The 24,996-nt window shown below is 46.3% G+C and overlaps 1 pseudogene; it reads left to right on the top strand.

Annotated features, from left to right (window-relative positions):
• The first annotated feature begins 615 nt into the window (after positions 1-615).
• LOC125531426 (uncharacterized) overlaps positions 616-24,996 on the top strand; it is a 40,493-nt pseudogene continuing 16,112 nt past the window's right edge.

Genomic DNA, 24,996 nt, shown 5'->3' with positions numbered 1-24,996 from the left:
ACCGTGTGTAAGCCATGTAGCCACTGTAAAGAAGAAAAGATTGGGGCGTTCGTGCCACCGTGGCGGCGTTCATGCGCCGGCCGGAAAATCATATGTCCACTGTTCTTCTTCTTCCGCCTCCGTTCGAGTGAGAGGAGAGGTAGCTAGAGGGTTGCGGTTCCAACAATTGGTATCATGAGCTTGGTGTCTTGGGCGTGCTTGTCGTGCCAGAGGCGTGGCAGCGATGGCGGCGCTCGCCGGCAGCTGCACGACGGAGCTCCGGGCCGTGTGTCGGATCATGGAGGTGGGGGGCGTTGTGGCTGTCATGGCGCGTGGCGGAGGCGGCGGGAGGTGACGTTGTACGTGCGGCGACCACGGAGGCCGCCGAGGTGCTGCGTGGTGGCGCGGCGGCGCAGCATGGCGCGGCGGCATGGAGGCCGCGGCGGTGCAGGGCAATAAGCCGCGGCGGCGAGTCGGGCGCGACCAGTGCGTGTTATGGGTGCGATGTGGACGCGTCGGGCGCGTCGAGACCGCGGGCGCGCGTACAAGCGTGCGGTTGACGTTGGGAGGAGGCATATGTCGCCGTTGTGCTCGAGTTCGGCTACATCCTTCCGGCGTTTGTCGCTGGCGGCTGCCATGGCGGACGCGGAGGCGGCGCGCGGTGAGTCCATGGCATGTGGTGTGGTCGGGCTCGTCGGGCGCGTCGGGTGCGCGCGGGACGTGCGGGATGCACTGGTGCGGTCGGGCTCGTCGGGCGCGTCGGGTGCGCGCGGGACGTGCGGGATGCACTGGTGCGGTCGGGCTCGTCGGGCGTGTTAGGTGTGCGCGGGACGTGTGGGGTGCCGAGGGACGCCAGGCGTGTGTCGCGGTGGAGAAGGTGCTCGACGTGTGTTACCGGAGTCGTGACGGAGCACGATACGACCGGCGTCGTTGCGTCAGGTCGGGTCCGCGGGCTGGGTCACGGTCGTGACGACATCGATGACGGAAGCTGTAACAACTCCGACAACGACGACATGGTTTAGGGGGAGTATGTTAGGATAAACCATGTATATGGGTTTATGGCGCAAGTCAATGACCGAGTTTGCTAGCTAGCCATGCGTTTGCATGCCAGCCAAGTCAGACGCATGCATGACGGGTCATCTGGTAGTGGCCGTTGCAGTGTGCCTGCATGCAGCGGCTAGATAGGTTTGTTAGTCACAGATAGACTCCCAGGAGGTTAGCTAGATGTGAGTGGCCGGGTGTGACGGCCAAGTTAGTTGGCTCAGCGGCTGGATGATTCGTGCGTGTGTGCGTGAGTTAGTGGGGTGTGTGTGGCCGCTGGCCTGTGTGTGCAGCCGGCTATAAAAGCCCCGTGTGTACTGTTTGTAGAAGGAACTATGTGTAAGCCATGTAGTCACTGTAAAGAAGAAAAGATTGGGGCGGTTCGTGCGCCCGTGGCGACGTTCGTGCGCCGGCCGGAAAATCATGTGTCCACTGTTCTTCTTCTTCCATCTCCGTTCGAGTGAGAGGAGAGGTAGCTAGAGGGCTGCGGTTCCAACAGTCAACTCATCAAACACCCGATCTCTGAGAACCAGCGGTCCGAAGATCCCTTCGACGAAAGCTCTCCAGTGGTGATTCATCTCCAAATGGGAGTGTAAGGAGGAAGAACCAACGAGCAAGTACTTGTCCAATAACTTCAAGAAAAATCCAAGAAAAATGCATTGCAAGGAGGTTGATGTTCCCATCTGGTTGAAGGAACTCAAATCATACACGAACGGGGAGTGGAAGGTCCTCGTCAATAAAAGAGAAAACGGCATGACAGACTGGGTAAGTTGTTCTCCGATCCAACTCTGGGCAAGAATAGCGAACTAATTTATCTGTCCATTATATTTGATTGATCTTAGAAGTGCATAGCAATATGGCGTGTGTATATAAACATCCCTGCCACTACAAGGTACGAGTGTGGTCATAGAATTCACATAGGTAGGCAGGTGAGATCTGTTTCCATGGATGCGTCGCTCCTGGGCACACGGCCGTATTTTTTCTCGGCAGCAGCGCACCCTGAATGCTAGCTACCTATCGTGCCGACTAGTGATCCTGTCTGCAGACTGCAGTCTGTCACCTCCACTGCCATAAATGAAGGGTAATCATCTATTGATCCATTATGTGGTTAAATCGAGACGATAAAGCCATCAACTGTGTAATTTCTCCTCGCAGTGACAGTTCACATGCACTTCCATCGGTTCCTCCTGCTTATATATCCTCACACTTTGGTTGCTCAAATTGGGGAGCTCTATGCAAGGCCTATAGATTTTAGGAGAATATGCAAATAAACTTCGATATTCGTCCTGAATATGATATTGAAGATAATACCGACATTTGGGTGGATGTAGATATGCTTCCAGTTCTATCTCTATGTGAGTTTGTCAAACAAATTTGTTAAGTAATTTATATTATTTATTTAAAAATATTTGGTGTTATGCCCTACTAAACTTGCTTATTTATAATTGACAGATTATTTACTTTCTTCAAAAAATACTTGGAAGGCTGTAGACAACACATATTACAGTTATGGCTCCGAGCTAACTTATTAGGAGAAAGGATCTCTTGTCTCAATTATAAATGATGTTGAGACTTTTAAGACTAATTATCAAATTAGAAAAAATTATAGTGAATACGCGTTCCACTAGTCCATTAGTTGCATGATGGTAACTTCAATGCATAAAACATGGTATGATTTTGCTAACTATGGTTGCATACATTTTTCTTAAGTAAACTACATTTCTAACTATATATTTTACTATTATGTTCTTCAATAGAAGCTCCCGAAGGAGGTTGTGTCTCACATGATGTTCACCGAAGGTCATATGCATATGGTTAGCTTATGACCGACTCCGCCGACGGCTTACCACAGTGGATACTCAATTTCTCTAAAAGGTGAAAGGCTCGATATCAAAGAATGAAGCAAAGTAATGAATCCGTGTAGGCAACCAATTGGAGATAATATGAATGTGTGCAAGCCACAAGTTGATGATAAGTGGATCTCTATTCTCCATTTGTAAGATGGGCCGAAGTACATGTTTTATACTATTTTACCTAAGAGAGAGGAGTAGGTCCTAGGTAGTTATTTACCTTAGGATGACTACCCTTAGCTAGTGTTGGTTAACTTTCATTTGGGCTATATTGACGGTCAGTTTTTATATAACTATGGATGATGATCGAGTTCTTATATGACTACGATGATCATGATGGCACGGTCGTTCTACTTCTCATTAGCTATAATAATGTCAAGTTATTATATATATGACTATGAGGGTGCTTGCATATGTTTTGGTCTTATGACTAAAAGAAGTGGGACTAAAACTTGCTAGCCTCACCCATCCTTGGATCCAAATACTAAAGAGACTAAAAACAAGTTAATGAGCATTTATTATCCTCCAAACCCTCCAATCCAGAACTCGCCTGTGTTAAAGGAGAGAAGTTAAATGATGAGAGAGAGGACTAATCCACATTTTAGTAGGGTTACCCTTCACTAAAATTTTTTAGTCTCAAGACTAGTTTTAGCCCCTCTTTAGTCAGGGGTGCTTGAAACTTTAGCCTGTTAAAAAGACTATTTTTAGTCAGACTAAAATAAGTCTCTTGGATCCAAGCACCCTCTATGAATGATGAATTGATGGATGACTACAGATGATTATGAAGAGTTATTATTATGTGACTATGGATAATAAATTATTATATCAATAGGTGGAAGAAACACAAATTAAATTAAAGTAGATGGATCCAAGTGAGCAAGTTGAATTAGTGGGATGATACGATGTTGGGACGGCACACAAGTGTCAAATCTCATTCATCAAAACAAATGTTGGTCCGTCGCATCAAATAATACTAGCATTATTTTACAGCTCATAACCCCCGTTTATATATGCCTCATAAAGAAGTGCCGTGCGTGTAAACCGTCTAGTTTTCGCTGCAGGTGCGCAGGGAAACAGTCAGGAGCCTCGCCATCCCGCTGTCGCAGGGAAACAGTGAGGTGCCTCGCAGTCTTGGAGCGGAGGGCAGTGCGTCCGTCTACAGTGTGAAGAATGGCGGTACGTCGTCGTTTCTCCTTTCTTTTTGTTTTTGTATGTATTTTTTACTTGCCACGAGACCAATGCCGGCGCCCACGCATAGTCATCGTCTTGGCCGAGCAGCTAGCTAGCTCGTCCCTGGCGCGTGCGGACCTCGTTGTTCTTCAAGTGGTCAGATGGATCGACGGCCATGGTCACGACTGTTCTTCGTTTTTGGTGGGACATGCACGGATGAATCCTTGTTATTTATTGATGGCCTCGCTCATGGCTAGTTAGATGTAGACGTTTTAGTATTTGTTCGTCATTACCGACAGATCACCTGATTTGTTAACGAGAAAAAAGGCCGGATGATTCCAGTTCACCGTCCGATCCCACTCATAGCTGGCAATGGCATGCATGCAACCTTGTATATATGCATGTTATGTTTCTGGTCCCACCACCGGACTACGTTTGTGGCCCAATACATGATGTATGGGCCCCTACTTAGCACGGCCTTAATTGGGCCGTCTAATCACTTGACCGCTATTTGGCGTGGGCTACACTGCAAACATGAGGGACGTGATGCCTGCCTGGCTGTTTGTGTGCGGTCACTTTGAACACCGGCCTCGCTCGGAGGCTGTGGCGGCAGCACGGGTTTTCCCCAGAGTAGCTACATCGCAGGCGGCTACGGCTGAGCGCCAACGAGAAGCCCGACCATGCAAAGCAAACACGGTGCAAGGTGACCGGAGAAGGCAGAGGTGCTAAGGATATGGCCCCTGAGCTTTACTCCTTTGCTCGGGCTCGGGGTGCCAACGAAAAAACAGTGGGTGAGGCACTTTTCAACGAGACTTGGATCAGAGACCTACGACAGGCTCCCTCAGTTCAGGTAATTGTTGAGTATTTCGATCTTTGGCATGATATTTAGATGGTTCCCCCTCTCTCGGACCAACAACACAACGTTTAACATCTAATGGTGTCTACTCAGCGGCATCAGCCTATATGGCTTCCTTCTTCGATGTGCAATTTTCGTGCTGAACACTTTGATATATTATAAGTTTTTTCCGACATTGTATGTAGAAGTTATAGTCGTTTTACTTTTTCATAACACTTTTTTGTAAAACATGTCCAAATTTAAGTTTTTTAATTTTTCATAACACTTTTTTGTAGACTCAAGACGAAAAGATCCCAAGGACTATGCAGACATGACTCAAATACTCGAGAAGTAAATTAAATCGATCATTATCCACCGTATCAGCAACTTTGTTCATTTCCTGATATATGAAGTAATTGTTTTCTTTGTCCGGCAGGGTTTGGAGAAAATTCACCAGAAAAGCTCCGGGACTGCCGAAGGAGCTGCAATTTAGACACCCGAAAGTAAGTACTAGCTATAGTAGCATTTTAAGCGCATCTACTAGTCATTCAAGCGCTAGTTTCATCAATACCATTTGGCATTCTTGCTTATCAGTTTGATTAACCTCTATTTCTTGTAAAGTGGTTGTGGCAGGAACAAGGGAATGATTTCTGTGGTTACTATGTTTGCGAGTCCATCCGCCACACGACCTGTGAGCGGGGCTACACTGACGAACAATATGAAGTACGTAAATAACAACATTCATAATTTTATTTTATTACCATCATTTGTGTTGAGTTTCATTCATTCATATATATATGTATTGACCCCCTTCTTTAAATTAGATGTTTCGGAAGCGGGATGAACTCCTAGCACCAGCTCGCATGCGAGGAATTCAAGAGGAATTGGCGGCATTCTTTCTTGACCACGTGATCCCTGAAGACGAAGAATTCTATGTTAACCCTGAGTCCGTATGATTATATTTGTAAGAGATAATTACTGTATATATGTAGCCGGTAGTGTCAGATAGATATACGAGAACTTGTTGTTCGACCAATCTCTCGGAGAAGGAGAGGTGGTCGATATCACTTCTCTCTGTATATATGCATATATGTTCATGACGATCTTCTGTTTCCTTCGTTTGCTTACTAGCTAGCTAGCGTGTCTAGTCCTCTCTATATACGTATGTATAGTACCTAGCGTCGACCAAGCACAGACATAACAGAGGACACTTCTCTCTATTAATTATAACTAGCTAACACAATATATGAAACACCTAAATTAACCACCTAAAACCCCCAACCCCCCCCCCCCCCCTTTCAAAAAAAAAACAAAACCCCAGCCACAGAAGTGCTGACGCGTGGATGCCTATTGGTCCCGGTTGGTGGCACCAACCGGGACCAAAGGGACTCCACGTGGGCAGTGCGCAGAGCCCAGTCAGGAGACCCTTTGGTCCCGGTTGGTGGCCGGTGCCAAAGGGTCTCCTGACTGGGCTCTGCGCACTGCCCACGTGGAGGGCCTTTAGTCCCGGTTCTGGATTGAACCGGGACTAAAGGGTGGAGGTATTAGTACCGACACTTTAGTCCCGGTTCCGGAACCGGGACTAAAGGCCCTTACGAACCGGGACTATAGGCCCTTTTTCTACCATATATATAACTACATCTCGAAGGATTTTATGGTTTGAAGTTTTTATCATTTTCTTTTATTTTATTTTCAAAACTAAAATGGCGATACACGGTGTGGGGGGGGGGGGTAGTTTGAGACACGATCCCTTTAGTCCCGGTTTGAGACATGAACCGGGACTAAAGGGCATCACACCCTTTAGTCCCGGTTCATCTCTCAAACCGGGACTAAAGGTCTAATATTTAGTCCCGGTTTGAGATACAAACTGGGACTAAAGAGCATCACACACTTTAGTCCCGTTTCGTTTCTCAAACCGGGACTAAAGGTCCCATTTGAACCGGGACTAATGCCTTCCCGACGCCCTAGCCGCTCGATCCGGGACTAATGCACACATTAGTCCCGGTTCGTAATGCAACCGGGACTAATGTGTACATTGAGCTGTGAGCAAAGCTCTGTTTTCTACTAGTGATGTGCCACTGGTTCACTTGTTGCATGATAGTAAATTCAATGCAAACAACATGGTACGATTTTGTTAAGTATGGTTGCATACATTATTCTTAAGTAAACTACATTTCTAACTATATATGTTACTATTATGTTCTTCAATAGAAGCTCCAGAAGGAGGTTGTGTCTGACATGCATGATGTTCACCGAAGGTCATATGCATATGGTTAGCTTACGACCGACTCCGCTGACGGCTTACCACAGTGGATACTCAATTTCTCTAAAAGGTGAAAGGCTTGATATCAAAGAGTAGAGCAAAGTAATGCATGCGTGTAGGCAACCAATTGGAGATAATATGAATGTGTGCAAGCAATAAGTTGAAGATAGGTGGATCTCTATTCTCCATTAGTAAGATGGGCCGATTTATCTGTTTTATACTATTTTACCTAAGAGAGAGGAGTAGGTCCTAGGTGGTTATTTACCTTAGGATGACTACCCTTAGCTAGTGTTGATTAACTTTCATTTGGGCTATATTGATGGTCAGTTATTATATGACTATGGATGATGATCGAGTTCTTATATGACTACGATGATCATGATGACACGGTCATTCTACTTCTCATTAGCTATAATAATGACGAGTTATTATATATATAACTATGAATGATGTATTGATGTATGACTACAGATGAAGAAGAAGAGTTATTATTATGTGACTACGGATAATAAATTATTATATCATTAGGTGGAAGAAACACAAATTAGATTAAAGTAGATGGATCCAAGTGAGCAAATTGAATTAGTAGGTTCATATGATGTTGGGACGGCACACAAGTGTCAAATCTCATTCGTCAAAACAAATGTTAGCCCGTCGCACCAAATGCTATATATAATAGATACATAGTAATGGAAATAATACTAGTATTATTTTACAGCTCATAACCCCCATTTATATATGCCTAAAAAAGAAGTGCCCTGCGTGTAACCCGTCTAGTTTTCGGTGCAGGCGCGCAGGGAAACAGTTAGGAGCCTCGTCATCCCGTTGTCGCAGGGAAACAGTGAGGTGCCTCACAGTCTTGGAGCGGAGGGCGGTGAGTACGTCTGCGTCGTGAAGAATGGCGGTACGTCGTCGTTTCTCCCTTCTTCTTTTTTTTGTATGTACTTTTTACTTGCCAAGAGACCACTGCCGGCGCCCACGCAAAGTCGTCGTCTTGGCCGAGCAGCTAGCTAGCTCGTCCCTGGCGCGTGTGGACCTCGTTGTTCTTCAAGTGGTCAGATGGATCGACGGCCAACGCTCACGATTGTTCTTCGTTCTTGGTGGGACATGCACGGATGAATCCTTGTTGTTTCTTGACGGCCACGCTCACCGCTAGTTAGATGTAGACGTTCTAGTATCTGTTTATCATTACGGACGGACCGCCTGATTTGGTAACGAGAAAAAAGGCCGGCTGATTCCAGTTCACTGTCCGATCCCACTTGTAGCTGGCATTGGCATGCATGCAACCTTGTATATATGCATGTTACGTTTCTGGTCCCACTACCGGACTATGTTTGTGGCCCAATACATGATGTATGGGCCCCTACTTAGCTCGGCCTTGATTGGGCCATCTGATCACTTGATCGCGATTTGGCGTGGGCTACACTTGCAAGCATGATGGACGGGACGCCTGCCTGGCTGTTTTTATGCGGTCACTTTGAACACCGGCCTTGCTCGGAGGCTGTGGCGGCGGCACAGGTTTTTCCGAGAGTAGTTACAGCGCACGCGGCTACGGCTGAGCGCCAACGAGAAGCCCGGCCATGCAAAAGCGAACGCGGCGCAAGGTGACCGCAAAAGGCAGAATGCGGCCCAAGGTGACCGCAGAAGGCTACCCCTGAGCTTTACTCCTTTGCTCAGGCTCGGGGTGCCAACCAAAGAACAGTGGGCGAGGCACTTTTCAACAAGACTTGGATCAGAGACCTACGACAGGCTCTTTTAGTTCAGGTAATTGTTGAGTATTTTGATCTTTGGCATGATATTCAGATGGTTCCCTCTCTCTCGGACCAACAACACAACGTTTAACATGTAATGGTGTCTACTCAGCGGCATCAGCATATATGGCTTCCTTCTTCGATGTGGAATTCACATATTAGGCCAAGGCTTTGTGGTCAAGAGGGGCGCCGTCTAAGCTCGCGATCATTGTGTCGAAACCATTAATCATCCGTTGATCCTGCACAATGTGTGGAGAGGTCTGCACGTCTTCTTGCCGAGAAAAAAATCCGAACCTGGAGGCACAAGCTCATATCGACGGCTACTAATTTCAGGCATGAGGATGATATGGCTGGAGAGTAATACCCGGGTATTTGACAACAAGGTATGCTTGACAGATCAGGTGGCAAGTGTTGGGGATATTACTATTGGACATAAACCAGCCAGGAATGGCCGGGTTATCTCTATGATGATTACTTATTTGAAGCCTAGGAAGACAAAGGATGGTGACGCTTCATGAAGGCCCAAGGCCCAAAGGCGGGTTAAGGCCTGTAAGACATAAACCGACATTGTTATGTAACTTGTATTGTTAGATAGAAGGAATAGAGACCGAGCTGGACACGTTGATGATCCGGCTCGGAACTTTGTAACCGACGGGTGTCGACATATGTATATAAGGGGCGATCGGGCGGCAGTTTAGGGACAACACACAATAACTCGAGAGCCAGGCAAAGCGGATTCTCTCCCTGGTCATCGAAACCCAATCAATACCATCACAACTGGACGTAGGCTTTTACCTTCATCAAAAGGGGCCGAACCAGTATAATTCTTGCGTCCCTTGTCCGCTTTAACCCCTTTAAGCTAATCCGTTGCGATGGCTCCACAACTAAGTCCTTTCACGAGGACATCTGCCATGACAAAACCATGACAGTTGGCGTCCATCGTGGGGCTATCGCACGATGGTTTCGAGCTCTTGAAGGGCAGCTTCGAAGGACTCAAGGGGTACGCCGTGGGCCGGATGACTAATAGTCGTCGCGGCAAGCTCTACATCGACGATGCAGGATGGGGTCCCGAGGCCGGCTCAATCAATTACGGGTACCGGGTCCCCTTTGGTGGAATTTATGTTTTCATCAGCAAGATCGACGAACCGGGCCCTGAGCCGGACATCTGCACCGACATCATCGAGATGGCTCAGCGTGCAAGATCCGCCCAGCTCCAGCCCGCCGTAAAGCGTGCCTTCATAGGTGTCATCCATGGAGCGGAATATGAGGATAGATCGGCATCTAGCGGCGAAACCGTTGTCTACACTGATGACGAGTCCTCAATCGGAGAGACCGAATCACTCTATCAGCTGCAGGATGGACGAGTTAGTGGAGGTTCTGATGGCGACAGTATTCCGGACCCCATTGATCTGCCGAGTCGGGTCGCGGTCTTCATGGCCGGTACACAATCAGCACAACACTCTTCTACCGCCGCGGCGATGATCTCTGGTTCAGCAGCAGCGACACCAGCAGGAGCAGGGGGCTCAGCGCCGCCTCCGGCTCAGGTTTTGTCCGATTTGTTCGACGGTTTAGCAACATTGCTGGCAGCAGAGGAGGATGCGGCAAACCGGGATCAGCACAACGCAGAGATTGCAATGGTGAAGGATCAGATAACTCAAGCTAAAGCGGACCTGGGGGCAGAGAACGCCAGGCTGGCTACAGAGTGGGCCGAGTTAGAGGCTCAGGCCTACCGGCTTATGCTGGATCAGAGTGCGTCAGATGATGTCATGAGAAGAAGATACCGGTCGCACCTCCGGCCGGCTTTTGAGGCAAGAAATCTCTTTAACACGCCAGGAGCAGGCACCAGCAACCAGCAAGTGGTAAACCGGGTGGACGCACCTAGGACCGGGGCACCGGTTCAACCTCGTGCGATGGATCCGCCTCCTCAGCCTCATCACAACGATATCCCATCAAGGCATGTCTCAACGCCTTTGGGACATTACTCTAACCCGTTGGATAACATCGTTGCTGCCGCTTCACGATTGGCAGCTCTCCCGATTGATGGCGAGTCCCCAGTAGCAGTTGAAACACGACGGGCTAGGGAGCTCCTTCAGACGGCCTTGACTCAGCAGCAGGCTTATTCATATAGCCGCGAAAGGATTCATTCTAATCCATGCCCAAGCCGGAGCTACAGCAGGCATATCGATGAACCGGCCGTATCAAGCAGCGCGCGGAACCGTAATCAGCCCTGTGGCCATAACCTGACGGGCAGTGGTGGAAATGCCCAGAATGTAGTGGATCACGCTAGGGCATGTCGGGAAGCCGAGTTAGCGGCACAGCATGAAGCTCCGGTTCGACAACTCACTCTGGTTCTTCAGTTCACTCTGGTCCGTCCAACAACGTCGGTGGAACCGAGGGTTACCTCCAGTTCTTTGGGAGTACCATGTCTTGTCCCCGCATTGCGCAACGTACGGCTACCCAAGGATTTCAAAGGCCCGCGCAAGGTGCCGAATTACACCGCCGATTTATCCCCCGAGTCATGGGTGGAAAGCTATGAGATGGCAATGGAGATGCTGGATGTGGACGAAGTGGCGCGTGCCAAATACTTTACGATGATGTTGGAGGGAACATCTCGCACATGGTTGAAAAATCTGCCAGCCAACTCCATTGGATCGTGGGCCGAGTTAAGGGCCCGGTTTATGCAGAACTTCAAGGATACGTGCAAGCAGCCCATGTCAATCGTGGATTTAGCTGCCTGTGTCCAGGAGGAGGGAGAATCAACAACCCGCTGGGTGCACCGGGTTTCAGAGATTTTGTATTCATCAGACCGCATCAACGCTGGCACAACCGTTTTGACATTGGAAGGCAATTGCCGGTTTGCACCCTTGAAACTGAAGTTGGGACGCCTCAAACGCCATTGTAATGACATGGGAACACTTATGGCGGCTCTGGTGAAATATGTCGATTCTGATAGTACCAAGGACCCCGAGTCTAATGATGACAAGACAGGGAAGGGAAAGAAGAGCGGCAACACCAAAGGGCAGCAGCATAACCCGGCAGGACATGGGAACTACGGTAAACGCAAGGCGAATAATAGCTTGGACTTTGTGGCTAACACCAACACCCAGGATAACGGTCAGCGACGTAAGGGTAAACCACCCAGTGGGCTGAAGGGTCAGGCCCTAATCTGGAGCGCCTATTAAACCAGCCTTGCCCGAAGCACGAATCAAAGGAGAGGCCAGCTACGCATCTTTGGGAGGATGGCTTCATCATGCGGGAGTTCAAAAATTCAAATCTCTTTTAGTATGACAATGGACCTCCCGACGGTTCAAGAGGCGGTTTCCATGGGCCGGTTTATGGTGGTGGCAGTTCCGGTTCAGGATTCCAAGGCAACCAAACCAGACATGGCAATCAGAGCAACCAGGGCAACCAGGGAGGTTACAACCATCAGGGGAATCAACAACAACATCAATCGGGTTATCAGAGTAATCCAAAGCAGTTGAATAGTGGGTAGTACCATGTCTTCACCACTAGCTTATGTAAGCACAATCAGAAGCTTAATAAACGAGCCGTGAACTCCATTGAACCGGCGGTACCTCGTTATCTGTGCTGGTCTGAACAGCCCGTCCTGCAGAGTCGAGAGGATCATCCACCCCGGGTTGACAATCCGGGTCATCTGGCCTTAGTGGTGGCACCTCAGGTTGGGGGGTATAAGTTTACCAAGGTGCTTATGGATGGAGGAAGCAGCATAAATATCCTGTACTATGAAACCTTTTGTCACATGGGGTTGACAGATAGAATCTTAAACCGTCGAACACCGTGTTTCATGGGGTAGTGCCTTGTAAATCGGCATACCCACTTGGCAACATAGCTTTGGAAGTTGCTTTTGGAGACGATCATGATTCAAGATCAGAGGTGTTGACTTTTGAAGTGGTGAAAATTAATAGTCCATATCATGCCCTGTTCGGACGACCGGCTTATGCTAAGTTCATGGCAAGGCCCTGTTATGTTTATTTGCAACTTAATATGCCGGGTCATAAGGGGACCATCACGGTGCATGGGAGCCGGAAGATTGCTTTGGAATGTGAAGAAGGTGATGCGGCTTATGTTGAGTCGGTTTGTGCCACAGAGGAGCTGAAATTTTATAAGGACAATGTTGATCCGGAAGATATGACTTCTCTGAAAAAGCCAACTACCGAGCCTGATCCGGCGCTGAAATTTAAATCGGCTGAGGAGACTAAGGTGGTTGACTTTGTTCCTGGTGATTCATCCAAGCAGTTCAACATCAGCGCTAACCTAGATCCGAAATAGGAAAGCACGCTCATCGAGTTCATCTGTGAGAACTGGGACATCTTTGTATGGAAGCCTTCTGATATGCCAGGTGTACCGAGGGAACTCCCTGACCACACCCTTATTATAGATCCTAAGTTTAAACCGGTCAGGCAGTTTCTTCACCGCTTCAACGAAGAAAGGCGTAAAGCTATTGGTGAGGAGGTAGCCCGGCTTTTGGCGGTAGGGTTTATTGTGGAGGTCTTTCACCCCGAGTGGCTAGCTAATCCGGTGCTGGTACTTAAGAAAAACAGTACTTGGCGTATGTGCGTGGATTACACAGACTTAAACAAAGCCTATCCAGCTGACCCCTTTGCTCTCCCTTGTATCGATCAAATTATTGATGCTATAGCAGGTTGTGACCGTTTGTGTTTTCTGGATGCTTATTCTGGTTATCATCAGGTCAAAATGGCAGTTAAGGACCAGGAGAAGACAACTTTCATAACTCCCTTTAGAGCCTTTTGCTATGTATCTATGCCTTTTGGGCTTAAGAGTGCCCAAGCAACTTATCAGCATTGCGTCCAGAATTGTCTCCATAAACAGATTGGGCGCAATGTCCATGCATATGTGGATGATATTGTGGTGAAGTCCAGAAAGGAGGAGACGTTGATAGGTGACTTGAAGGAAACTTTTGATAACCTCCGGGTTTATAAGATGATGCTTAATCCGGCCAAATGTGTCTTTGTTGTACCGGAAGGCAAGCTTTTGGGTTTTCTGGTGTCTAACAGGGGCATTGAACCTAATCCGGAGAATATCATGGCCATCACATCTCTGGCTAAACCGGCGTGCATCAACTATGTTCAACGTTTGGCGGGCCAGATTGCAGCCTTAAGCCGGTTTATCAGTCGCCTTGGAGAGAAGGCTATCCCTTTGTATCAGACGCTAAAGAAAACGGATCACTTCGTCTGGAGTGATGCTGCTGATAAAGTGCTAGAGGATTTGAAGAGACAGTTAGCCAAGCCACCTGTCCTTGCGGCTCCGGTTGATAAAGAGCCCTTATTATTATATGTGGCTACTAATGCCTGGGCTGTTAGTCTGGCTATTGTTGTGGAGCGCAAGGAGGCTGGAAAATAGTATCCGGTTCAACGGCCGGTTTATTATATCAGCGAGGTGGTTATTGAGTTCAAACAGAGATACCCACATTGGCAGAAGCTGGATTATGGGATTTTTATGGCAAGCCGGAAGCTCAAGCATTATTTTCAGGGTTATCACATCACAGTGGTCAGTTCAGCCCCCTTGGGAGATATCATCCAAAACAGAGAAGCAACTGGCCGGATTGCTAAATGGGCTATTGAGCTTGGACCTCACGTGCTAAAGTATACGCCTCGCACAGCAATCAAATCCCAAGCACCTGTGGACTTCATCAATGATTGGACAGAGTTGCAAGCACTGGAGGAAAAGCCAGACAACACTTATTGGACTATTCATTTTGATGGGTCCAGGCAATTGGAGGGCTCGGGGGCCGGAGTCATATTAACTTCCCCACGAGGTGATAAGTTTTGTTATGTTCTCCGTTTAATGTTCCCTTGTACTAACAATGCAGCTGAGTATGAGGCCTTAGACCATGGTCTGCGGTTGGCTAAGGAAATGAATCTAAGCCGGGTTAAGTGCTTTGGTGACTCGGACCTGGTGGCTCAACAGGTATCTGGCACTTGGGATTCCAAGGATCCACTCATGGCAGCATATAGACGAGAGGTGGATGCAGTGGCTGGTCATTTCAAGGATTATCAGGTTGACCATATAGACCGGTGAAAGAATGAAGCGGGAGACGCTTTAAGTCGCTTAGGCTCTCAACGTAAACCAGTGCCACCCAATACCTTTTTAGATGTGCTGCATAATCCGTCAGTCAAGATACCTACGGAGGAGGACTTGGCTGTGCCTGACCCCGAGGCTCAATTGGTGGCGGCTCTGCATGCTTTTCCGGATTGGACGGTCCCATATCTGGCATACATGAACCGGGGCGAGTTACCAGACGATGAAACCTTGGCCCGACAGATAATCCAGCGAACCAAGTCTATGACCATTGTCAATGGGGAGCTACATCATTGCAACGTCACAGGAGCATTTCAGCGTTGTGTGTCTCCTCAACAAGGTTGTGAGATTTTGCGTGAGATCCACGAAGGAGATTGTGGTCACCATGCCGGTTCAAAATCCTTGGTGGCTGAAGCCTTTCGTCACGGCTTCTATTGGTTGACGGCTCATGCTGATGCTGAGGATTTGGTAAGGAAGTGTGACGGTTGTCCGAAGTTTGCACGACGTGCTCATGTTCCGGCTCAAGAATTAAGAATGATCCCAATAACTTGGCCGTTTTCAACTTGGGGGCTCGATATGGTTGGACCTTTTAAGAGGTCCAAGGACAAGAAGACCCACCTGTTGGTGGCAGTTGATAAGTTTACCAAGTGGGTAGAGGCAGAGCCAGTCAGTAAGTGTGATGCGGCCACGACGGTTTAATTCATCAAAAAGGTGATATTCCGGTTTGGTTTTCCACACATCATTATAACTGATAATGGTACTAATTTGTCGACGGGTGCTATGGAAGAATTTTGTCAACGTGAGCACATCCGGCTTGACGTGTCGTCAGTGGCTCACCCCAATCTAATGGTCAAGCAGAGAGGGCCAATCAAGAAATTTTAAGAGGTATCAAACCCCGCCTTATGGTTCCTTTAAAGCGGACGCCGGGTTGTTGGGTGGAGGAGTTACTTTCCGTGTTATACAGTATCAACACCACACCAAACAGATCTATGGGTTACATGCCTTTCTTCATGGTTTATGGAGCAGAGGCAGTTCTCCCTAGTGACATACGTCATGATTCGCCCCGTGTGGCGGCTTATGTTGAAGATGATGAGAAAGCACGTCAGGACTCACTGGACCTGTTAGATGAGGAGCGTGATCTTGCGACAGCACGTTCGGCGATTTATCAACAAGATCTGCGACGTTATCACAGCCGCCGGGTTAAAACCAGAACTTTTCAAGAAGGCGTTTGATACGTGTAGCGACCAGACCTCAAACAGTCTGATCTCTGTGCTCCGGTGTCATCCCTGGATCAGTAATGCTGACACCACACAGTACTCGGAGGATTTATAGCAGAGTAGCAATCACACACTTATTACATCGAGTGTCTCATAAGAGAACTTATTACAATAAATATGGCTTAAGGCCATCTAATAACGATAACAGCGGAAGGCTTGGAAGATAAGTGAGTCCATCAACTCCAACGGCATCACTGAGTATAGGACCACGACCTAAAAACTCCTTAATTGTCGTCTGAAAAGTCTGCAACATTAACGTTGCAGCCCGAAATGGGCCAGCACATGGAATATGCTGGCAAGGTAACACATAGAGAGTAATGGAATGAAACAGCTATACTACATGCATATTTAGCCGGTGGAAAGCTCTATGGTTACAGTTTTGCGTAAAGCCAAATTTTCCCTACTTCAAAGGAATAAAATTTAATTACTATCATGGTGGTTGTTAAACATTGAGAATGGTTGACAGCATTCTCAATCCCAATTAAACATCATCATTAAACATAACCCAACAAAATTAATTTAGATTAACATGTTGAGATTCACATGATAATCCAAGTACTAGATACTCAAGATGTCCATAACCGGGGACACGGCTAACCATGATTAGTTTGTTACACTCTGCAGAGGTTTGGCACTTTTCCCCACAAGACTCGATCACCTCCGTTTGGTTTCTCACACTACATGGTGTTTGAGAAGACGGATGACCGAGACATAGTGTTTCAGAAGCGCTAGCACCTTACGATCGGGTAGACCGTACCACCTACATCCCCTACATCTGCTAGTCTACCACTGTAAGAGTTCGCACGACTTAGTCAACTATGCTAGAGCCCATAATAGCTTGTGGCTGCACACGGAAGTTTCTAGTATGAATAGTCTCATGATCCCTTTGAGCCTGGGTGACGGTCCAAAAGAAAACAGGCAAGTCCTGGAATACCCAGGTGCCTCAATCCACCCAGATGTGTGTTTAAGTTGCCACCTTAAATAAACCATTATTTAACAAGCTCACATCTGTCATGGATATCACTCACCCAATCCACGTCTACTAGCATAGCATGGCATAATAAGCAAACGTAGAAGTAACTCCCAAAGGTTTGATAATAAACATGTAATAGGTACTACCTCATCTACTTCCCATCACACAATTTAATTAGATCCTAATCATGCAATGTGTGAGGATTGATCTAATGCAATAAAACTAGGTAGTAGGAAAGGTATGGTCAAAGTGTTACTTGCCTTGCTGATGATCCGTGAAACCTAACGATTCGAAGTAACAGGTGGCGCACTTCGGGTATTCCATCGCAGACAAACAAACAAGCATACAATAAGTACTCATCTAATGCACAGGTAAAACTCAAATAAGAGATCTAACCAGAGGGTTCAACTTAAGAACTCCGGTTGGCAAAAAGAATCAAATCGAACGAAGCAACGAAAGTCAAACGGCGAAAGGAAACAACTTCGTTCTAGTAATCTGTATCTAGGGAAAATTTTACAGTAGAAAACCTTGTTTAAGTTGGTTAAACCTATAGATGGTTTCGAGATGAATCCCTAGGCGCTTGAATCGCCTGATTCCGATAAACGAGCGAAAAGTTATACTAAAACGAAAATCGGATAAGGAATCGCGATCAGAAAAATCGCGGATTTAATCAGAGAAAAAGAAAAACGACGAACACCGAATTTTTTTCCCTCTTTTTTTTATGACGGCACGGAAAACGAGGCGCGACGAACCTCGGCGGCGGGATCCGGCGGCGGCGGCTAGGGCGGGGCGGCGGCTGGGCTGGGGCTGGCTAGGGTTTCCCTCGGGGTGGGCTGCCCCGGCTTATAAAGGCCCCCCCTCGGGCCGGAGTCCTAGTCGGACATGGCCCGTAGGTCGGTTCGTTTTTTTAATTCCGTTCGGAAGAAAAATAAAAATAAATACTAAACGGACTCCAAAAATTCCGAAATAAATTTTCACGGGCTTCTAAAATCAATCCGCACAAGGTGAACATTTATTTGGGACCTAAATGCAATTTTGAAAAACGCACTTTTTTCCTAAATTCAATTAAAACACCGAAAAACTCCGAAATAAAATCTTATTTGATTTTATTATTAAATCCTCAATATTTCTTTATTTTGGGAAAGTCATTTTATTCCCTCTCTCATATTTTTGTAATAGAAATAACTGATGATAAAATAAATAAAATCAAATGATCCTATTCTCAAAATTTGAGAAAACTCAAATATGAAAATAACGAAATCCCCAACTCTCTCCATGGGTCATTGAGTTGCGTAGAATTTCTAGGATCAACCAAAATGCAAAATAAAATATGATATGCATGATGATCTAATGTATAACATTCCAAATTGAAAATTTGGGATGTTACAAACCTACCCCCTTAAGATGAATCTCGCCCTCGAGATTCGGGTTGGCTAGAAAATAGGTGAGGGTGGTCTTTGAGCAAATCTTCCTCTCGCTCCCAAGTGGCTTCATCCTCCGTGTGGTGGCTCCACTGAACTTTGCAAAACTTGATAACCTTGTTGCGAGTGACTCGACTGGCAAACTCAAGGATCTTAATTTGTTTCTCCTCGTAGGTCAAATCGTTATCCAACTGAATAGTTTCCAAAGGCACTGTATCTCTCAACTGTATGTCAGCCATCTCCGTGTGACATTTCTTTAACTGAGAAACGTGGAACACATCATGTACTCCTGACAATCCTTCGGGCAATTCCAACTTGTAGGCTACTTCTCCCATACGCTCCAAAACTCGATAGGGTCCTACAAATCGTGGTGCTAACTTCCCTTTTACTCCAAAACGCTTTGTTCCTCGAAGTGGAGATACTCGAAGATAAGCTCTATCTCCGACTTCGTAAACTGTCTCCTTACGTTTAGAATCTGCATAACTCTTTTGTCTGGACTGGGCTACCTTGAGCCTATCGCGAATCAGCTTCACCTTCTGTCCAGACTCTTTAATCAAGTCAGGTCCAAACAACTGGCGGTCTCCAACTTCGTCCCATGACAGCGGTGTCCTGCACCTCCTTCCGTACAAAGCTTCGAAAGGGGCCATCTTTAAACTGGTTTGATAACTGTTGTTGTAAGAGAACTCTGCATATGGCAAATTATCGTCCCAACTAGATCCATAATCTAGCGCACAAGCTCTCAGCATATCCTCCAAAATCTGATTGACTCTCTCGGTCTGTCCATCTGTCTGTGGATGAAAAGTTGTACTGAATTCTAGCCTGGTACCCAAAGTTTCGTGCAACTGCTTCCAGAACTTTGAGGTAAACTGGGTTCCTCTATTTGATACGATACTCCTTGGAACTCCATGCAGACATACGATCCTGGTCATGTATATCTTTGCCAACTTAGCACTGGTGTAAGTGGTCTTTACTGGGATGAAATGAGCTACTTTCGTCAATCGATCGACTACAACCCAAATCGAGTCATAGCCTAAATGAGTCCTGGGCAATCTCGTGATAAAATCCATGCCTAACTTATCCCACTTCCATTCGGGTATCGGCAATGGTTGTAACAATCCTGCTGGCTTCTGATGCTCTGCCTTTACTCTCTGACATACATCACAAACTGCTACATACTCCGCAATATCCTTCTTCATTCCGGTCCACCAGAAAATATCCTTCAAATCCAAATACATCTTGGTGTTTCCTGGGTGAATCGAATATGGTGAGTCGTGTGCCTCTTGCAGTATCAACTTCCTGATCTCCGGGTCATTGGGAACGTAAACACGGTCTTCAAACCATAGGGTGTCGTGCTCATCCTCACCAAATCCTTTAGCTTTTCCTTTGCTCAGTTTCTCCTTTATAGAGGCAATCTCTTTGGCAGCTTTTGAGCTTTCCTGATTTTATCCATCAAGGTTGACTGAATCTCCAATGCTGCTACATAGCCTCTCGGAACTATTTCCAGACATAGTTCACGCAGATTTACTGCTAACTCCCTTGGTATTTCTCCTGTCATTAACGTATTGACATGGCTTTTGCGGCTTGATGCGTCTGCTACTACATTAGCCTTTCCAGGATGATAATGCAATTTCATATCATAATCCTTGATAAGCTCCAACCATCTCCTTTGTCTGAGATTTAACTCCTTCTGGGTGAAAATGTACTTCAAACTCTTATGATTCGTGTACACCTCACAATGATTTCCTATGAGAAAATGTCTCCATGTCTTCAATGCATGCACTACTGCTGCTAACTCCAAATCATGCGTGGCATAATTCAACTCATGAGGTTTCAGTTGTCTTGAGGCATAAGAAACAACTCTCCCTTCCTGCATAAGCACCGCTCCAAGACCTCGACGTGAAGCGTCGCAATACACCTCATAATCCTTGGTCTGGTCTGGCAAAATCAATACTGGTGAGGTAACCAAACGTTTCTTCAACTCCTGGAAACTAGCCTCACATTCCTCTGTCCATATGAACTTGGTATCCTTCTTTAACAACTCAGTCATAGGCTTCGCAATCTTTGAGAAATTCTCAATAAATCTCCGGTAGTATCTTGCGAGTCCAAGAAAACTCCGGATCTCTCCAACTATTGTTGGGGCTTCCCACTTGGTCACGGTTTCAACTTTAGTGGGATCTACTGCTATACCTTCTCCAGATATAACATGTCCGAGGAATCCTACTTCCTTCAACCAAAACTCACATTTGCTGAACTTGGCATATAGTTGATGTTCTTTGAGCTTTCCAAGTACCAAACGCAAATGCTCCTTATGTTCCTCTTCATTCTTCGAATAAACCAGGATATCATCAATGAACACTACGACAAACTTATCCAAAAACTCCATAAACACTTTGTTCATCATGTTCATAAAATAGGCAGGTGCGTTAGTCAGACCAAATTACATAACGGTGTACTCATACAGCCCATACCTGGTAGTAAAAGTTGTCTTCGGAATATCCTGTTCTCGAATCTTCAACTGGTGGTATCCTGATCGCAGATCGATCTTGGAAAATACCTTAGCTCCTTACAATCGATCAAACAGATCATTGATCATTGGTAGTGGGTACTTGTTTTTGATCGTTACTTCATTCAATCCTCGATAACCAACAACCATCCTTAACGATCCATCTTTCTTCTCCACTAGAAGTACCGGCGATTCCCCAAGGTGAAGAACTTGGGCGAATATATCCTTTATCCAGTAACTCCTTAATCTGCTTCTTAATTTCCACCAAATCCTTTGCTGGCATCCTATATGGTCTGTTTGATATTGGCCCTGTGCCTGGCAATAGCTCAAACAAAAACTCAATATCTCTATCCGGTGGCATGCCTGGCAACTCCTCTGGGAATACATCAGGGAAATCCCTTACCACTGGTACTTCCTCCTGCACAACTCCTGTTAGGCAATTTACTTGAGTCCTCTTTGGCACATGCCGGGATACATACTTGATCCTTCTCCCTTCTGGGGTGGTAAGCAAAATTGACTTACTAGCACATTCAATATTCCCTTCATACTTTGATAACCAATCCATGCCTAATATCACATCCAATCCTTGAGATTCCAATACTATTAGGTCTGAGGGAAAAACATAGTTACCAATCCTTAATGGTAATCGATCACACCATCGACTAGCCATATATTCTGCTCCGGGCGAGGTTACTAACATGGGTGACCTAAGGGCTTGGGTTGATAGGTTATACTTATCCAGAAATCCCCTTGAGATGTATGAATGCGATGCACCAGTATCAAAAAGAATGAGTGCAGTAAATGACTTAACCAAAAACTTACCTATTACTGCATCGGGCTGAGCTTCAACCTCCTCCACGCTAACGTGGTTCACTTGTCCCCTGTTGAAAGGGTTCGGCTTCTTCCCAGAACTTCCATTGCTATTTCAATTTTGTAATTCAGGACATTCATTGGCATAATGTCCGGTCTTTGAACACTTAAAGCAAGTGACTTGTTTCAAGTCCTTCTTGGCTGGGGTTGAGGGGTTGGTGCGGTTCTGGCCGTTGCTTCCTCCATTGCCATTACCATTCTTGGCACCATTGTGATTGTGCGAGCTACCTACTCCATGGGCATGCTGAAAATGTCCTCCCGGTCTAGGGGTAAAACGTAGCTTCTGCTGAGCTCCTGAATTGTACTTTCCTTGTCCATAATTCCTCTTGCGATTCTCAATTTTCTGCTACTTCCCTTCAATCATAAAAGCACGATCTACCAACTCCTGGTAGTTGTTGAAGGTTGCTACCATCAACTGCATGCTCAACTCATCATTCAGTCCTTCCAGAAACTTCTCCTGCTTAGCTGCATCCGTAGCGACGTCATCTGGGGCATAACGTGCTAACTTACTAAATTCCTCGACATACTGGCCAACTGTCCGTCCTCCTTGGCGCAAGTTACGAAACTCACGCTTCTTCATGGCCATAGCTCTTGCTGAAACATGTGTAGTACGAAAAGCCTGCTGAAACTGGTCCCATGTGACAGTGTCGACTGGGAAAGTGGCTGTGAAATTCTCCCACCATGATGCCGCGGGTCCTTCTAGCTGATGTGCGGCAAACTTCACCTTCTCCGCATCTGTGCATCCTGCTGTGGTCAACTCCCTAGCTGTCTTGCGGAGCCAATCATCTGCTACTATCGCCTCGGTGCTACTGGAAAACACCGGCGGATTCAGCCTAAGAAAACGGGCTAAGTGGTTAACAGGTGGTGGTGGTGGTGGGTTGTTGTTGTTCCCCGGATTCTGATTCTGGACTAGCAACTACATCAATGTGTTCTGTTGCTGGATCAATTGGGTGAGCTCTGGTGGAAAGGTAAATCCGGGGTCACGTCTCGGAGGCATCTGAGGGTTTAGAAAAGATGAGATATAAGAATAGAGGGGGTCTAAAGAGAAAACACTACCCATATGCACATGAGGCAAAACAAACAATTCACTTCAATCAATCAAACAAGGGCATAAAATCGATCTAACTATCACAAAAGTGCTCGGGCTACTATATTTACATGGTGGACTACTACTACTAATGAGGTGGTCTACTAGAAATATTCTTCGGTTGCAGACTCCATGATATCTGCTCCAGCTTCATCAACATAGTCATCATCGCTACTATCTTCTTCCGAGTCTGTGCCGTCGATGATGATGTAGTCTTCCGGGCTAATCTCCTGAGGTTCTTCGTCTTCATCCACTGGTGTAGGGCCTCCCATAAATATTCCAATCTTCTTGATCAGGTCGTCATTCTTCTCCACCAATACTTCAATTTGTTCTTCATAATCTTCACGTGTAGCCTTGAGTTCTTCCTCCAGTTCCTTGATTCTAGTCTTAGCCTTCTTCAGATCTATCATGTCAGCGCATATCTGGTTCTCCTGTCATCGAATGTGCTGGTTTAACTCCTGGATAAAAGCTGCAATTGATCTATCCTTCCTGGTGCTGATCATCTCCCAGTGCTCATCTCGGCGTCCACAAATCTGGTAGATAGTATCCTTGAGATCCTTGCGGTAGACTTCTCCAATGCGTCCCATGGAGATGTGAGCTGCCATGCTCTTTCCTAGACTCCAAGTTGGTGCATCAAAAGAAAACTCTATGGGCTCAGTGACTGGCATGAACGTCCTTCCTAGAACTTGAACTTGAATCATCCAGCGCTCTTCTTCAGGTAAAGTGGCGTTGTAGGTTCCTGTGAAGCTTGGTACTCCTATGTTCAGGTATCTAGTGACTTCCTTCAAGTGTCGTCCAAAGGGTGTATCTTCATCTGGTTGTGTGAACTTGTTCCTTGCAACCGCCATCCTAAAGAATAGAAAAGATGAGAGGTCAGAAGAGAAGAGAGTGAATAGTGTTCAAGGTCTTGTGCTTAGTGGTTGTGTCCTACAGTCAGCGTGTGCTCTGATACCATCTCTGTAGCGACCAGACCTCAAACAGTCTGATCTCTGTGCTCCGCTGTCATCCCTGGATCAGTAATGCTGACACCACACAGTACTCGGAGGATTTATACCAGAGTAGCAATCACACACTTATTACATCGAGTGTCTCATAAGAGAACTTATTATAATAAATATGGCTTAAGGCCATCTAATAACGATAACAGCGGAAGGCTTGGAAGATAAGTGAGTCCATCAACTCCAACGGCATCACTGAGTATAGGACCACGACCTAAAAACTCCTTAATCGTCGTCTGAAAAGTCCGCAACATTAACGTTGCAGCCCGAAACGGGTCAGCACATGGAATATGCTGGCAAAGTAACACATAGAGAGTAATGGAATGAAACAGCTATACTAAATTCATATTTGGCCGGTGGAAAGCTCTATGGTTATAGTTTTGCGTAAAGCCAATTTTTCCCTACTTCAAAGGAATACAATTTAATTACTATCATGGTGGTTGTTAAACATTGAGAATGGTTGACAGCATTCTCAATCCCAATTAAGCATCATCATTAAACATAACCCAACAAAATTAATTTAGAGTAACATGTTGAGATTCACATGATAATCCAAGTACTAGATACTCAATATGTCCATAACCGGGGACACAGCTAACCATGATTAGTTTGTTACACTCTGCAGAACTTTGCGCACTTTTCCCCACAAGACTCGATCGCCTCCGTTTGGTTTCTCGCACTACATGGTGTTTGAGAAGACGGATGACCGAGACATAGTCTTTCAGAAGCGCTAGCACCTTATGATCGGGTAGACCGTACCACCTACATCCCCTACATCTGCTAGTCTACCACTGTAGAGTTCACACGACTTAGTCAACTATGCTAGAGCCCATAATAGCTTGTGGCTGCACACGGAAGTTTCTAGTATGAATAGTCTCATGATCCCTTTGAGCCTGGGTGGCGGTCCAAAAGAAAACA

This window comes from Triticum urartu, chromosome 5A (genome assembly GCF_056163025.1).
Source record: "Triticum urartu cultivar PI428250 chromosome 5A, HENAU_Tu73, whole genome shotgun sequence".
In the NCBI taxonomy this organism is placed as follows: Eukaryota; Viridiplantae; Streptophyta; class Magnoliopsida; order Poales; family Poaceae; genus Triticum; species Triticum urartu.
Note: the sequence above shows the minus strand (reverse complement) of the source record. Positions and strands in the feature narration are given on the sequence as shown.